We start from the raw sequence: 16,045 nt of genomic DNA on the forward strand, positions 1-16,045 counted from the left end.
GCCCTGAGCCGAAGGCAGATGCTTAACAACTGAGCCACCCAGGCGCCCCTATCACAACAAAAATTTAACAATAATTCCCTAGTACTACCCAATAGTCCATATTCAGATTTCCACCACTGTCCCAAACTTTTTAAATTTTTTTGTTGAAATCTGGATCTAATCAAACATCATGATTATTTTTGCTTGTTTTGCTTCTTAAATCTCTTTTAATCTAGAATATTTCCAGTTTTCTCTTTCCCTTCTGCTCTCTCCCCTCTTTCTTTTTTAAAGATTTATTTAGTTATTTGAGAGAATGTGCATGCATGCATGAGTAAGCTGCAGTGTGGGAGGGGCAAAGGGAGAGGGAGAAAGAAAATCCCAAGCAGACTCCACGCTAAGCTCACCACAGTGAGATCAAGACCTGAGCCAAAATTAAGAGTCAGTCGCTTAACCAATTGAGCCACCCAGGTGCCTCTCTCCTTTCTTTCTTCCTTTCTTTCTTCTTCTCTCTCTTTTTCTTTTTTTCTTTCTTTCCTCCTTTCTTTTTTATTTTTAAGTGACATTCGCTTGTTAGAGAGACCTGGCAACAGAGGCGTATTACATCCCTCTTTCTAGATATATTTGATTATTTCCTCATTATGTCATTTTATTTGCTCCTGTATTCTCTGTATTTCCTATATTTTAAGGGCTTGATTAGATTCAAGTTAAATATTTTTTGGCAAGAATACTTCATGGGTGATGCTGTACATTATATATCAGAAGCTGCATAATGTCAGGTGACCACACTAGCAGTGATGCCAAGAAAACTCACTGGGTCAAGATTGCAGTATCCAGGTCCCTCCCCTGTTAAGTCACATTCCACCAGCAAGCAATCAGGGGTCGATGTTTCCACACCATCTGAATATGCAATTTCCCATCAACTCTTCATTATTTCAGTACTGATTGAAAATCCTTGTTGGAATCAACCATTCTATTCAAAATGGTGACTTTCTACCTCTGTCTTAACCCTATATTCACCAGCTGGCAGTCTTCTGTCAAAATAATAGATATTTTGAAAGATGTTTCTTAATCAACCAGAAATTGACTACTCTGAAATATAGTTCCTTTTAGAAAGGATAAACGCTTAATTCTTTCCCTTTAATTGTCAATTTCAGAGTAAGGTGTTTGTATAATAGTGACTTCCAAAGGTGGAATATGAAGTTTTTCAGTGATAGAACTGAAAGGGATTCCCACTTATAGTGCTTTTCCACTTAGATACATTGTATCACCTAGAGCACTCATAGCAGGTCACTGCCAGATTCACTTGTAACCTGTAAATTCAACACTGACAAGTAAAAGAGAGATCGATATCAATCAAAGAAAAAAATAGATAAATCAGACTTCATCAAAATTTAAAACTTCTGTGCGTCAAAGGACACTATCAACCATGAAAAAAACACATAACAGGAGAAAATATTGCAGATTACATATTTGATAAGACTCTAATATCTACAATATATAAATAACTCTTACATTTCAATAATAGAAAACCCAAACAACTCTATTTGAAGATGGGGAAAGGACTTGAATAGATATTTCTTTAATGCACATGAAAAGATGTCCAACATCATGAGTCATGAGGGAAATGCAAATCAAAACCACAATGAGATACCACTTCACACCTCCTGGGATGGCTACAATAACAATTTTTTTTAAAAAAACCAGACAATAATAGGGGCGCCTGGGCAGCTCAGTTGGTTAAGCATTTGTTTTGGGCTCAGGTCATGATCCCAGGGTCCTGGACTGCTTGTTTCCTCTCCCTCTGCCTGCTATTCCACCTGCTTGTACTCTCTCTTGCTGTTTCTCTCTCTCTCTGTCAAATAAATAAATAAAATCTTAAAACAAAAAAACACCACCAGACAATAATAATTGTTGAAAAGAGTGTGGAAAATAGGATATTGAAACTCTTATACGTTGGCGATGGGAATGTACAATAGTGCAGCTGATGTGGAAAACAGCTTGGCAGTTCAAAAAGTTAAACACAGAGTTGCTATATGATTCAGCAATTCCATTTCTAGGTGTATATCCAAGAGAACTGAAAACATGTTTGCATAAAAACTTGTATACATACATTTATAGCAGCACTGTTCCTAATAGTTAAAAGGTGGAAACAACCCAAATGTCCATTAGCTGATAAGTAGATAAACAAAATGTGGTATATCCCTACGTTAGAACACTACTTAGTATATAAAAAAAGAAATACTAGGGTTCCTGGGTGGCTCATTTGGTTAAGGGTCCAACTCTTGATCTCAGCTCAGGTCTTGATCTCAGGGTCAAGTTCAAGCCTGGTTTTGGGCTTCACACTGGTTGTGGAGCCTACTTTAAAAAAGAAAAGAAAAGAAAAGAAATACTGTTACATGCTACGATGTGGATGAAACTTGAAAACATTGTAAGTGAAAGAAGCCAGACACAAAAAGCCACATATTATATGATTATATTAGTGTGAAATGTCACGTTTAGGCAAATCAATGGAGGCAGAAAATAGCTTAGTGATAATCCAGGAGGTGAGGAGGGGAGGGATAGGGACTAACTGCTAATAGTACAGGGTTTCTTTTGTGGGGGTGATGGAAATGGTCTGAAATTAGATAGCAGTAATAGTTGTTGCACAACGTCGTGAATATACCAAAACCCACTGAAATGTATACTTTCAAATAGTGAATTTTATGCTCTATAAAGTATATCTCAAATTTTAGAATGCTATAAGTAAAAAAGGAAAAATCAACAGAGAAAAGCATCTAAATAATCTACCTGGAATATAAAACCATATTAAAACATTATGTTGACTCTTAGTTACTTTAAATCATTCCAAAATAAGGCCAAACAAAATTGCCCCAACAGTGAATCCATCATGCATGAAGCAACAGTGAATCCATGATGATGATGATTTTTTTCTTTCCAATTTATTGCAGCAGTAAAAAGGAGTCAGATGTTATGATAAAGTAAAAGAAGGACCCTATAGAAAAGTTATGATGCTGTATAATGCATTAAATGATACTTGATTATACAAACTGATAATACAGTTAGATAAAATATAAGAAGTTTTTAATTTCAATTTTTAATTTTTATTGTTGAAGTATAAGTGACATACAATGTTATATTAGTTTCAGGTAAGGTATAAGAAGTTTTAAACTGTGCAATATGTAACAGTATCATTTATAATTGAATATGATGGTGTGGTCTTGTCTAAGAATATAACACATTAAAAAATATATTTAGTATCCATATTAGCTTGTACATACAGAGTATCTCTGAAAGGATATAAACAACCCCAGTATTCTTTATCTGGGGGGAGGGAAAATGAAAGGCTTAGGTGAAGGGAGTATTTTTTACTGTAAACTTTTCAGTACTTTCTGAATTTTGAACCATGCGACTGTATCGATTACTCACACATCTTTTTTTTTTTTTAAGATTTTATTTATGTGACAGAGAGACAGCCAGCGAGAGAGGGAACACAGCAGGGGGAGTGGGAGAGGAAGAAGCAGGCTCCCAGCAGAGGAGCCCGATGTGGGACTTGATCCCGAAACGCCAGGATCACACCCTGAGCCGAAGGCAGACGCTTAACGACTGCGCTACCCAGGCGCCCCAATTACTCACACATCTTAAACCACTAACATTACTTATGCAGGATCATCAGATTAAACTTAATTCCAATTTATGGAATCTGTTCCAGTTTTCAGAACTTCCTGTGATTACATTCTTGGGTATGTCAACCTCATGGTACCATGGAATTTGGTCACTGTTGGTTGGACCTGCATTGATGTGGAGCTTATATCTTAAGAGCTGCAAGATTAGCCAAGTCTGTTAGCTTTTTGTCCCTGTTACATGGGAGCGTCAACCCAACCTTCGTAGGATGATGATGGTATCAAGGAGAACAACTTCAGAAGCAGGGAGACATCCTTGCAGAAAACAGAAAATTCATTGCCTGTGTACACACCTCAATAGGACTGAACTTGACCTGTCAGCTGCCAAAGTGATATAACTTCAGTGGTGCACAGAAGAACTTTCAGCCGAAATTTATCTGCACCTTTTGCACTATGCATTCTGGGGCTCATGGTTAATCATCTGCAAAACCCTCTATGTCCTAAATCTCTCCTTTGAATGCTTCCTTCCCCTTCTTGCTCTAGCCCCTGCTTGTCAACGGGGTAATTTGCCCTGTTCTTCAGAGGACATTTTGCAAGGTCTGGAGATATTTTTGAATGTCACGATGGAAGGTGGTGCTACTAGCAACTAGTGGATGGAAGCCAGGGATCCTGCTGAAGATCCTGCAATGCCCAGGGCAGCCCCCACAGTAAAGAATTCTCAGGCCTCAAACCTCAGTAGTGCTAGGTTGAAAAACACCGATTCTACCCTGAGGGAACTGCTTTTCCTGGAGCCTTCTCAAATAGTGTCTGTGTTGTCTCATAAGTGAACTTGCAGGTGGGGTTGAACTTCCTTCCTCCTTATCACTGCTTCCAAACTGTTCTCCTTCCCTAAATTATCTTTTAGAATAGTTTTGAATTCCATACCAGACTTTATCACTCACTGCCTCTCCTTCCTGCCTTTACCTACTTAGCTCCTTTTTCTGTCCTTCTCTTCAACATTACAGCAGTCTTAAATCCGGGTGCTTTCACTACCCATGGGGACGCACCTTCCAACATCCTAGACTCTCTGTTCCTTGTGTTCCTTTCCTGCAAGACTCTGGCTCTCCACCCTACGTCAGTCGCTCACTCACTGATTATGAAGCTTGGCATTGACTCTAATTGCAACCTCTCGTCATCTCAATTCAAGCAGTCCATCTGATTGATTGATTGATTTTTGGTGAGAATACTTAAGTTCTCTCAGCAAATTTCAGTTATATAATACAGTGTTATTAATGGTAGTTTCCATGTTATACATTAGATCTTCAGATCTTACTCAGAACTGAAAGTTTCTACCCTTTTACTAGCCTCTCCCTATTTTCCCCACCCCATTCTACCCTGTTTCTCTGAGTTCGACTTTTTTTTAAGTTTCCATAAATGTGATACTGTGTAGTATTTGTCTTTCTTTGTCTGGCATATTTCACTTAGCATGTATCCTTGAATTTCATCCATGTTGTCACAAATGGCAAGATTTCCTTTTTTTTTTCAAGGCCAAATAATATTCTTTTTTTTTTTTAAGATTTTTTTATTCATTTATTTGACAGAGAGAGAGGGAACACAAGCAGGGGGAGTGGGAGAGGAAGAAGCAGGCTCCCAGTGGAGCAGGGAGCCCGATGCAGGGCTTGATTCCACGACCCTGGGATCACGCCCTAAGCCAAAGGCAGAGGCTTAAGGACTGAGCCACCCAGGAGCCCAGGGCCAAATAGTATTCTATTATGTAATTACGTCACATTTTCTTTATCCGTTCATCTGTCAATGGAGACTTAGGTTGTTTCTATACCTTGACTACTGTGAATAGTGCTGCAATGAACATGGAATATATACCTGGAGGTGGGGTTGCTAGATCATATAGTAGCTCTAATTTTAATTTTTTAAAAAAGATTTTATTTATTTATTTGACAGAGAGAGAGACAGCCAGCGAGAGAGGGAACACAAGCAGGGGGAGTGGGAGAGGAAGAAGCAGGCTCTTAGTGGAGGAGCCTGATGTGGGGCTTGAACCCAGAATGCTGGGATCACACCCTGAGCTGAAGGCAGATGCTTAACCACTGCGCTACCCAGGTGCCCCGCCCTAATTTTAATTTTTTTGAGGGACCTCCTTACTGTTTTCTGTAGTGGCTGTACCAGTTTATTTCCCACCAACAGTGTACAAGTGTTTCCATTTTTCTACATACTTGCCAGTGTTTGTTATTTCTTATCTTTTTGATAATAGACATCCTAACACATTTGAGGCAATATCTCATTGTGGTTTTGATTTGCATAAATTATGCCTCCTTGATGATTAGCAACGTTGAATATCTTTTCATGTAACTGTTGGCCATTTGTAGTTCTTTGGAAAAATGTCTGTTCTGGTTCTTTGCCCATTTTTAACTTGGGTTATTTGGGTTTTTTGCATGAAATCCTGTATGTTTTAGGTATTAACCTATCAGATACAACATGGTTTGCAATTTCTCTCCCATTCCATAGGGTGCCTTTTCATTTGGTTGATGGTTTCCTTTGCTGTGCAGTGCTTTGGTATGCTTTTATTAAAGCAACATTTGTTAAGTAGAGCCCTGGGGTGCCTATGGTTCAATAAAAGACCACAAGAGAAATTGAGATACAGAAGCTTATTACTCACAATCCTGGAGAGAATACATGGCATGATGCCTCACAGGGTTACATGGGGGGGGGTCAATGCAAGGTACAGGCAGAGAGAGTGACAGGACCTGGGGCACATGCCTTTATTAGGGTCTGAGGGTGGAGTGCTTCCTGGGCTGAGGCTGGATTTGTCAATTCAAAGAAAAAAGAGTGGAGTTTTGGTAAACTCTGTGGGGGAGGGGTGGGTCTCATCCAGTGTGCACAAGGGGGAGGTTGGGGAAAATGTTTATGTCAGAAGCTGCTGGAAGAGTCACATCAGGAATTTACATTTGCTTGTGTTCCTGAGGGCTGTTTGTTATCCAAGAGAACTGCCTGCATGATGGGCTAGTGTCAGTTTGAAGTCCCCACAAGGCAGTCGGCCAAACAAAATGGATGCCAAGGCAGCAATGCCATGCAGTAGCTTAGCTAAACTCTCAGTAATCCATCCTGTGATGCCTCAGCATCAGGAATAGCAATCACATGTATAGCAGATACATTCAAAGAATAGGTATTGTTTTCTGAGGCCCTTGTAAAGCACATTTAACGAAGGCAAGAATGATGAAACCCATGGTTAATAGACTTGCTACTGTTTGAAATCCAGTTCTTAGTTATTCTCCCAGGTGTATGGTGAAAGCCATGAGAACAAACCAGGGAACTCGAGGAGTGTGGGAATTTGTTGAAATATTTTGCATATATGATGAGTGATATGTAAATCTTGACACATCTTCTGGAGGTTGTCCTGTACCTGTCCTGACTTGTTAAAGTACACGCAGCAAAGAACTCCCTGTAAAGAACAGACTCCACACCACTCAGCCAATAAGAAATCTAATGCCAGTTGATTATCCATCACCATTTTGTACTAGTGAGCATTACTGCTGCATCAGACTCGGAGTATGATGGAGTGTCTGCATGTGGTTGGCTAGGGTAGCTGATAATTGCCGAGTGGTTTTTAGTATTTGATCCTGTTTGGCTAGGGTGGAAGCACTGTTCCTATGTCTCTCATCCAGTGGTAATAGCCAGTCCCAACAGGATAGGGATAAGAATGGCTTTCTTGGTCTTACTAGCAGGACATCTGTAGTGGAGAGGTGCCAGGAGAAAAAAGGGTAGCTGAAATACTGAAGGTAATAATGTTGCAGTAATAAGGGTCCTATCTGTGGACTGCTTGCAGCCTGGGAAGGGTCAAGTGGACTTGCTCCTGGCCCCTTGGATTAGGTACACAGTAGAATTTGAATTTGAATGGGATATTATTTATTATTAAGGGGCTCTGACTATATGGGGTGAGGTCCAGCCTTTTGTGTTTCACTGTATTTGGGAGCCTTTAGAAAGTACCACCGTGGGGAGTTAATTATTTTGATGTTTACCCACAGAGTGCCCTGTTTGGGGTCTAGATTAGGGGTTTGGTTTAGCCTAAATGAGGTTTGTGGTGTTTGGGAAGGTTGGGTTTAGGACAAGAAGCTGATCGCTAGGAGGAATGGGGGGATAGATAATGAAATGGGGCTGTAGGTCCGACCCTGAATGGTAACAGATCCAATATCATTTCTTAAAAAAAGATTTTATGTGTTTATTTTGTTTTAGAGAGAGAGTTTGAGTGGGGGTGGGGAAGGAGGCCAAGGGGAAGGGAGAGGAAGAGGGAAAGAATCCCAAACAAACTCTGAGCTGAGCATGGAGCCCAATGCAGAGCTTGATCTCATGACCCTGAGATCATGACCTGGGCCGAAATCAAGAGTCAGACGCTCAACCAGCTAAGCCACCCAGGCACCCCCAGATCGAATATCATTTTACTTACAAGGCCTGGGTTGCTATGTTGGAGGTTCATATGAATATAATCATGTCAGATTTGGCTCACTTTGTTGTGGTGTGGGGCAGGGTTGTAGCACACAACAGGGAAAGGCTTATGATTGGATGTGAAGAGGAGTGTAGCAATTTCAGGTGTCGAGAAGGTGCTGGTGGTTGTGGTGGGAATGATAAGAGGAGTAGGGTCTGTCATGGATGCATGGGGTGGAAAACAAAAGCTGTAGGGGCGCCTGGGTGGCGCAGTCATTAAGCATCTGCCTTCTGCTCAGGGCGTGATTCCGGCGTTCTGGGATCGAGCCCCACATCGGGCTCCTCCGCTGGGAGCCTGCTTCTTCCTCTCCCACTCCCCCTGCTTGTGTTCCCTCTCTTGCTGGCTGTTTCTCTCTCTGTGTCAAATAAATAAATAAAATCTTAAAACAAAACAAAACAAAACAAAAGCTGTAATCTAGTACATTGAGCCATGAACACAGCAGCAGGAGGTCCCTAACCATGGGATCTAAGCAAGTCAAGTTAGAGATGTTGCAACCAAGTGTCTTACTTTGGCTAGGGCTGTTTAGAAAGTGGGGCCTGCCAGAAGGCTGGTGCTGCCTGGGGCACTTACTGTTTTGCAAGCATTTTGATAGATGCAAAATTCATGAGGCAAGTATTTAACTATTCCAGAAAAATAGAACTCTGTGGGATTCTCAGGGTTGATCAAACTGGGTATTTTTGCAACTCGGTCTTGAAGCTAATAGTCATCACAGTCACTTCTCTCCTGGTGTGGAGGCAATCCGGGATGGGAAAGTCCCCAGGCCCAGCAAGGCTGGGATGTTTTGTCTCCCTCATCTGTCTCTTGGGTTGTAGCATTGCCATCTGAGCTACAGTCGTCTCCAACAGTAAGCTCTCACTCCGTCTGGGGCCATGTCCTCTGAGGGGCTGGTGTGCTTGGGGGTGGTGGAGGCAAACCCCAGGGAAGGATGGCCTCCCCAGGTGGAGATCCATGAAGGGTAGGAGTGGCTGGCTGGTGTTAAAGTCCAAGTTTAGACTCTTATTTTGGGACGCCCGGCTGGCTCAGTCAGAAGAGCATGTGACTCTTGATATTAAGGTTGGTAGTTCAAGCCTCATGTTGGGTGTAGAGATTACTTAATAATAAAAATTTTAGGGGCACCTGGGTGTTTCAGTTGATTAAGTGCCTGCCTTCAGGTCAGGTCATGATCCCCAGGGTCCTGGGGTCAAACCCCACTTCGGACTCCCTGCTCAGCGGGGAGCCTGCTTCTCCCTCTCCTGCTCCCCCTGCTTGTGTTCTCTCTCTCTCTCTCGATCAAATAAAGAAATAAAAAAATCTTTAAAAAAATTTTAGGGGTGCATGACTGGCTCAGTCAGTAGAACATGCAGCTCTTGATCTCTGGGTCCTGAGTTCAAGCCCCATGTTGGGTGTAGAAGTCATTTAAATAAATAAACTTTTAAAATATTAAAAAAAAAATCCTGAGTGTATATGCTGGAGGCCTGACTCAAGATGGAAGTACAAGTATGGGCTCTGCTGTTAGGTGAGCAGATCTCAGTGAACTCTGTCAGATCATTAAGGGCGGACCATGCAAGGAGCATAGCAATGTCCATGACCAAGATTTTTGGAGATTCCACCCACAATTTATATAGATAATGGGCATATTGATGTATTAATTGTAGGGGCATTTTGTGGATAGCAGCTTTACAGTCTAGAGATTAGCCCATTACAACTATAGGAAATTCATCAGGGCACAAACCTGCCATTCAGATGAGTCTGATTTGGCTACATTGGCAAGGCCATTCTGCCTGGGAAATAATTTGATACATGATGTAAGGAGGGAGTAACTCATTTTAGAATCACTTTCATTGGTACCATTTAATGTGGATGGAGGTGAGCTTTGGGTTGGGATCTGTGCTCCACGACATGCTGGCTAAAGCCCTTCTAACAGGGCCCACCAGCATCTGGCACCCAATTGTACACCTGGGTGATTTTGTTCCCTCACATCTGAAACAAGGTGAGGCCCCAGGGGTCTACTAGCAACCCTATTATCCAGGCTGTGCGCAATAGCAGTAATAGCCACAACAGAGAACATTTGCATTTGACTAGCTTGTGGGGTTTCCTTCTGTTGAGCAATCTGGATTCTGACCAAAGGATGAGTGTACTTGCTTTGGAACAAGATGTCATTTACCTCTTCCTCTAAGTTCAGGTAAGGGCCTTGTCTCAGTCTACTGATAGCGGCTATAGACCCCAGGATTTCTGTTTGGATTTCATTTCCTAATGTGACTGGAATCCACTAGGCAGAAGGCCTCTTTTCCTTTCTCTGTGATCTACACAGTTCTGCTGGTGGGTCCTGGAGCTTATAATTTCAATCTTCTGTAAAATTTTTGATGAATTTGGTTTAAGTAGGCAGCCTTTATAACCCAAATAGCAGGGCAAACCTGGTGGCCTTAGCTTCACTGCTGGTACTGGGTCATTGTCTGGGCCAATGATAGTTGTTTGTTTGTTTGTTTATATATTCATTTATTTATAGAGTAGGCTCCATGCCCAACATGTGGCTTGAACTCATGATGTTGGGATTGAGAGTAGCGCACTCTACTGACTGAGCCAACCAGACTGGACCAATGATATTTATATAATTGTGATTGCTAAACAATTTGGTAAAAGTTTGTCTCCTTGGGCTCTGTATTATAAGAGGGTCATATTGCACAATCTGCCCTTGATCAGGCTGGCAGCATGTGTAAGATGGTGACATGGTAGAAAAGTCAACATGGCACAGGGAGTATTCATCTGGTGAGCAGATAGGTGGTGTCCTTTCTGATATGGAGGTTCCTTGGAAATGCTATCAGGGGAGTCCTTGGAGGAGACCGATATTTGATGTGGGAAATTTGGAGACATGAGGTCTGGGAATTAAGCAGTATTAGAGCCTGGGGCAAAATTTCTATCTACTTGGGGACCACTTATTGTTTAAAAGGTTAAGAAGCAAGTAGGTCACTGTGCCTGTCCCTGTAAGTCTAGCCTCTTGGGGCCAGTAAATTAGGTTGAAATTCCACAAGATTCCGTGTTCTAAAGCCTGTGACCAAACAACGTGGGAGGCGAACTGGGTTCCTTGATCTGAATCTATGATATCTGGTGAGCCAAAGGAGATGATCGTATACCTGGTTAAGAAGGAGATGACATGCTGGGAAGTGGTCAGCAGGAGTCTAGTGAAGTTATCAGTGATGGTGGTTACGTACTTACCAGCTTCAGCAGAGGGTGGCAGTGGCCCGAAAAAAATCACTTTGCCATTGTGAGTAGGGTCTGTTACCCCAGGAGATTACGTGTCTGCCAGAGCCTTCCAGAGTTTTCTTTGGGAGCAAAGAGGGGTATTCACTGATTGGGCCTATTGTCATTGTGAGGGAGGTGCAATGACAATAGGACAAATCAATGAGTGCTGTCACTCCCCTATGGCTCCTATGGCCTGATGGAATATGGGCGCACTCTGCTAGTGGGTATGACATCTCTGGAAGAATAGTTGTGTCCAGAACTGTGTCTGATAGTTTGGGAGGTGGCTCATGCAGGGCCTTGGAACAGGTGTGTAATTTGGATAAGGAGTCTGCAATGTTGTTATAGTGTGTTCCTTGTGTTTGTTGGCATGTGTGCAGAGACTGACCATAACTGGCATATGTGAGTTGGCTCTCTCTTTCCAAGTGGAGATAACCCAGATAGGCTTTTCCTGAATCATGAAATCACCCCTTTGTTATTGTCCAGACCAGACTGTGGGCCTATTGGCTACCGTCCAGGAGTCAGTAAAAATGTGTGCCCTTGGGAATGTCATTTTTATGGCCTAGCGTAGAGTCAGGCAGGCTATCACCAGCTCTGCCGGTTGGGCTGAGCCAGGAGGGCTCCCCTGGACTTGGGATATGCAGCTAGCAAGATGATTTGCTGCAGCCTTCGGCAGGTGGCATTGTGGACGACATGTTACTGCCCGCTCCCTTTCCATGTCAGGCAGTTGCTCCCAAAGGGCTCCCCAAACTATGAGAGGGACTGGCAGTGAAGGTGCCTCTAGCTGCACCTCAATGTCAGTGGACAAGGGGCTGAGCATGGGGAAAGCCACATCCTCCTGTAATTTGGAAAAACCCCGATAGCAGGTTTAACCCTTTCCTAAAGGTACAGGTTCCTGTTTAACAGTGAGGCCTCAGTGGCTCTGCTAAGTCTCTTTTGCATCGAAACCCTAAACCAAGGCAAGATGGGAACTTGGTGTGTGAAGCTGGGAGCCCGTTAATATGTGTTTCTCTAAAAGGGTCAGGTAGGCTACCAAAATTTGGTGCTTAAGTGTCATGTGTCTGACTGCTATGTGGGGCAGGTGTTTGGTCCAGAACCCCAATGGGGAGCCAGGTAGAGCCACGCTTAGTCCAGAGACTCCATGAGGTGTAATGAAGCATCGCCAATGATTCAATTCACAAGTCTGAGCCTCGAGGGACTAAGGCAAGGCCTGCTTCGTGTCTCGTTGGGCCAGCCATGATGCAGTTTCTTGAGGTACTCCCCAGTAGAGAAAAGCTGATTTAGGGGCACCTGGGTGGCTCAGTTGGTTAAGTGTCTGCCTTTAGCTCAGGTCATGATCTCGGGGTCCTGGGATCGAGCCCCGTGTTGGGCTCTGCACTCAGCAGAGAGTCTGCCTGTCCCTCTCCCTCCTCCCTGCTCCTTCCCCCCTTATCCCCCTCCCCGCCCCCTGCTCCTGTGCTGTGCTTGTGGGGGCATGCACTCTCTCCTTCTCTCAAATAAATACATGAAATCTTTAACAAAAAAAAAAAAGAAAAGAAAAGAAAAAAGAAAAAAAGCTATTTGCATGTAATGGCATAAATAGGCCTAAGTAATATGGATAAGTGTGGAACATGTGCAAAGATGAAAAGACCTCATATGTGCTGTGCCTGCCATAGGGTAGTGGGAGGCTTAATTGTGAGGAGTTGTTTTTCTTTAAAAGATTTTATTTATTTATTTGACAGAGAGAGTGAGCGAGCACAAGCAGGGGGAGCAGCAGAGGGAGAGGGAGAAGCAGACTCCCCACCCAACAGGGAGCCTGACGTGGGGCTCAATCCCAGGACCCCGGCATCATGACCTGAGCTGAAGGCAGACACTTAACCGACTGTGCCACCCAGGTGCCCCAAGGAGTTGATGCTTTATAGCAAGAGGAATTTTGTAGCCCTCAGCTGACCAACCATGTCAAGAAACTTCATAGAAGTGGCCAGTCCTTGGATCTTTTGTGTGGCAATGGTCCATCCTCTGCTGTAGATGTTGGGTTACGGTGTAAGCCTTCCTGGGTGATACCCTCAGAGGACCTTATAGATGACATTCTCTATGTTGTTAAGGGCAGCAGTGCGTTAGTTTGAGTGAATTTAGATCTCGTCTGCATAGGGTATGTGTGTTTGCAGGGCTAGGGAGCTCTAGTAAAGGTATCCTGGGTGCCCTCAAAACTGAAAACAAATTGAGGTGTGGGTCTTCAGTTATTGGCGGTCAGGTAAAACAAGTTGGCTAAATCTTGAACAGTAAAATAGGGGCCCCGAGTCCTTTGGATGTCATCTGTCATCTTTATAATACTGGGAATGGGAGCTATAGTGGTCAGAACCTGTGCTTTTAATAGTCAATCGTTAGTAGTCAATTTTTTTTTTTTTAAGGAGATAGAAGCTTATTGAATATACTGCAAGGGAGTGGTGTGCAGGACAGCAAAGGAGAGGCTGTCTGCCACTAGTCAATTTTTAATAGTGAATTGTTAATCTTCCTTCATTGGTGACTGGATTTAAAACTGGCCAGATAGAGCTATTAAAGAGGGAGATGGTGGGCCTAATGACCCTGGTGTGAAGCATATCTTTAATGATGAGCCAAAAACCCCTTGTATCTTGCTTCAGGCAATATTGTGCCATTTTCAGTGGAGGAAGCATTTGGATATGTTCCCGTTTGGCAGCTCCCATAAGAAAGGCCAGAAATTTAGGTTTACCCCACCAGGTTTGTGGCTGAGTGAGGGCATCCATACCTACAGTAGGAAAAGAGAGCTAGGGGGCCAGCGTTGTTGGTAATCATTTTAGAAATACGGTGCTAACAGACATGTGTAGTTTAGTCTGTACTCTCTTTACTGTTTTACCTGCTATGCCTTAAAGGCTGTATGAGGTTCCCTCGGGGAATTTAGATTCCAGGGGGAATTTTAATTCCAGGGGGTTACCTGGAATTACTGTAACTTGGACTCCTGTGTCTAATAGAGCCAGGAGTGTTTCTATCAGACAATTAGAACTTGTGCCATGTGCCAAGAACGAGACTCATGATATCCTATTAAGGTCAGGGAATGCGGTGTGACAGCAGTAGGGTATGCAATGACAGAAGGACCATGGTGCCAGTCCTACTTGCCTTTGCAAGAGTGAGGGTGCCCCTTTCATACTGGTTAGGACTCTGAGTTCTGTGCCCATCCACAAACACAGGGGTCAGAGAAGCAGAGTCTCCTTCTAAAGGCAGTGCCTGGCACCTTGGGAACCCACACTAGGTGGGAGGTACCATTAATGCATGGGACTTATGAAAATCCTAGCCAATTGTCCTAATAGCCACTACCTGGGTCAGTGCTTAGGGTCAGGAAATATACCTGGTCTAACACCCTCTGAGGGATTTACTCTCTGTGGGGCAATTAAAAAACTGAAAAAACATCTGCGGCACCTCAAACTAGCTTTAATGAGCAACGCTCTGAGGTTTGGGAAAACTGGTTGTTTCTTTTGGAGCTTGCACTTTGGGATGGGAAGCCTAAGCAGCATTCTGCATAGGCAGTATGCTGCAGTGTAGGGGAAAGTCAGAAAACGTGTGGTCCAAAGTGTGCTTGGACATTCTCCAGGACCTGTGAGGATCTTCTGTATCTCAATTTTTCTTTTCTTTTCTTTTCTTTTTTTTTTTTAAAGGTTTTATTTATTTATTTGACAGAGAGAGAAAGAAAGAGAGAGAGAGAGAGCAAGCAGGGGGAGTGGCAGGCAGAGGGAGAGGGACAAGCAGACTCCCCGCTGGGCAGGGAGCCAGACTCGGGGCTCCATCCCAGGACCCTGAGATCATGACCTGAGCCAAAGGCAGATGCTCAACCATCTGAGCCACCCAGGTGTCCCTGTATCTCAATTTTTCTTATGGTATTTTACTGAACCATGGCTCACCAGGGCTTTTCTTAGCAAATATCAATTTAACAAAATCATAACAATTGGTATCATGAACAGGGTGGTAGAGCTACGTTGCAGTCGACCACAGGGAACGTCTTTTACCTGCAGTGGTTGACTGATTAGCTCTCCCAGGTGAGCAATTCTACCTGGGAAGAGTCCATTCTTTGCTGGTGTTCCTTTCTGCTACTTTGTGGAAACAACCCTGCAGTTTAAGCCCAATGTTTCCTTCTTGTTTTTTTGTTTGAATGATCTATCCTTTGTTGAAGGTGCAGTATTGAAGTTCCCTGCTATTATTGTATTGATGTCTATTTCTCATTTGCCTGATGCGTAAAGGTCGCTCCACTAATTTCTGGATTTCTCTCAGAAGGAATTGCTCCATGTGTAGCTGTATATCTGATGTATCCATGGGAGGAGGGAAGTTCGGGAGCCTCTGATGTCACCATCTTGGTCCCTCGCTCCTCTTTCCTTTTTCTTTATTTTCAAAACTTTTCCCTCTTCAACTCACTTGCTTCCTATGTCACTAGGAAAACGAGAATTTCTGTAAGCTCCCACTACCCTATCTACTCACCCAACAGCGCTCTACCAACTGCTGTTTCCTCCCTTTTGTTACTACGAATGCCTCATCCACGCTCTTAGCCAGGGTCAGCTAACCCAGCAGTGGGTGCTGGAGCCTGCTCATACCAGCTCACAAGGGCTGACTGTTAACATTATAGGACTATCATGAGCTGGTTATTAAACCACCAATAGTTCTGGGGCACCTGGGTGGCACAGCAGTTAAGTGTCTGCCTTCTGCTCAGGGCGTGATCCCCGCGTTATGGGATCGAGCCCCACATCAGGCTCCTCTGCTATGAGCCTGCTTA

This window comes from Ailuropoda melanoleuca, chromosome 1 (genome assembly GCF_002007445.2).
Source record: "Ailuropoda melanoleuca isolate Jingjing chromosome 1, ASM200744v2, whole genome shotgun sequence".
Taxonomy (NCBI): Eukaryota; Metazoa; Chordata; class Mammalia; order Carnivora; family Ursidae; genus Ailuropoda; species Ailuropoda melanoleuca.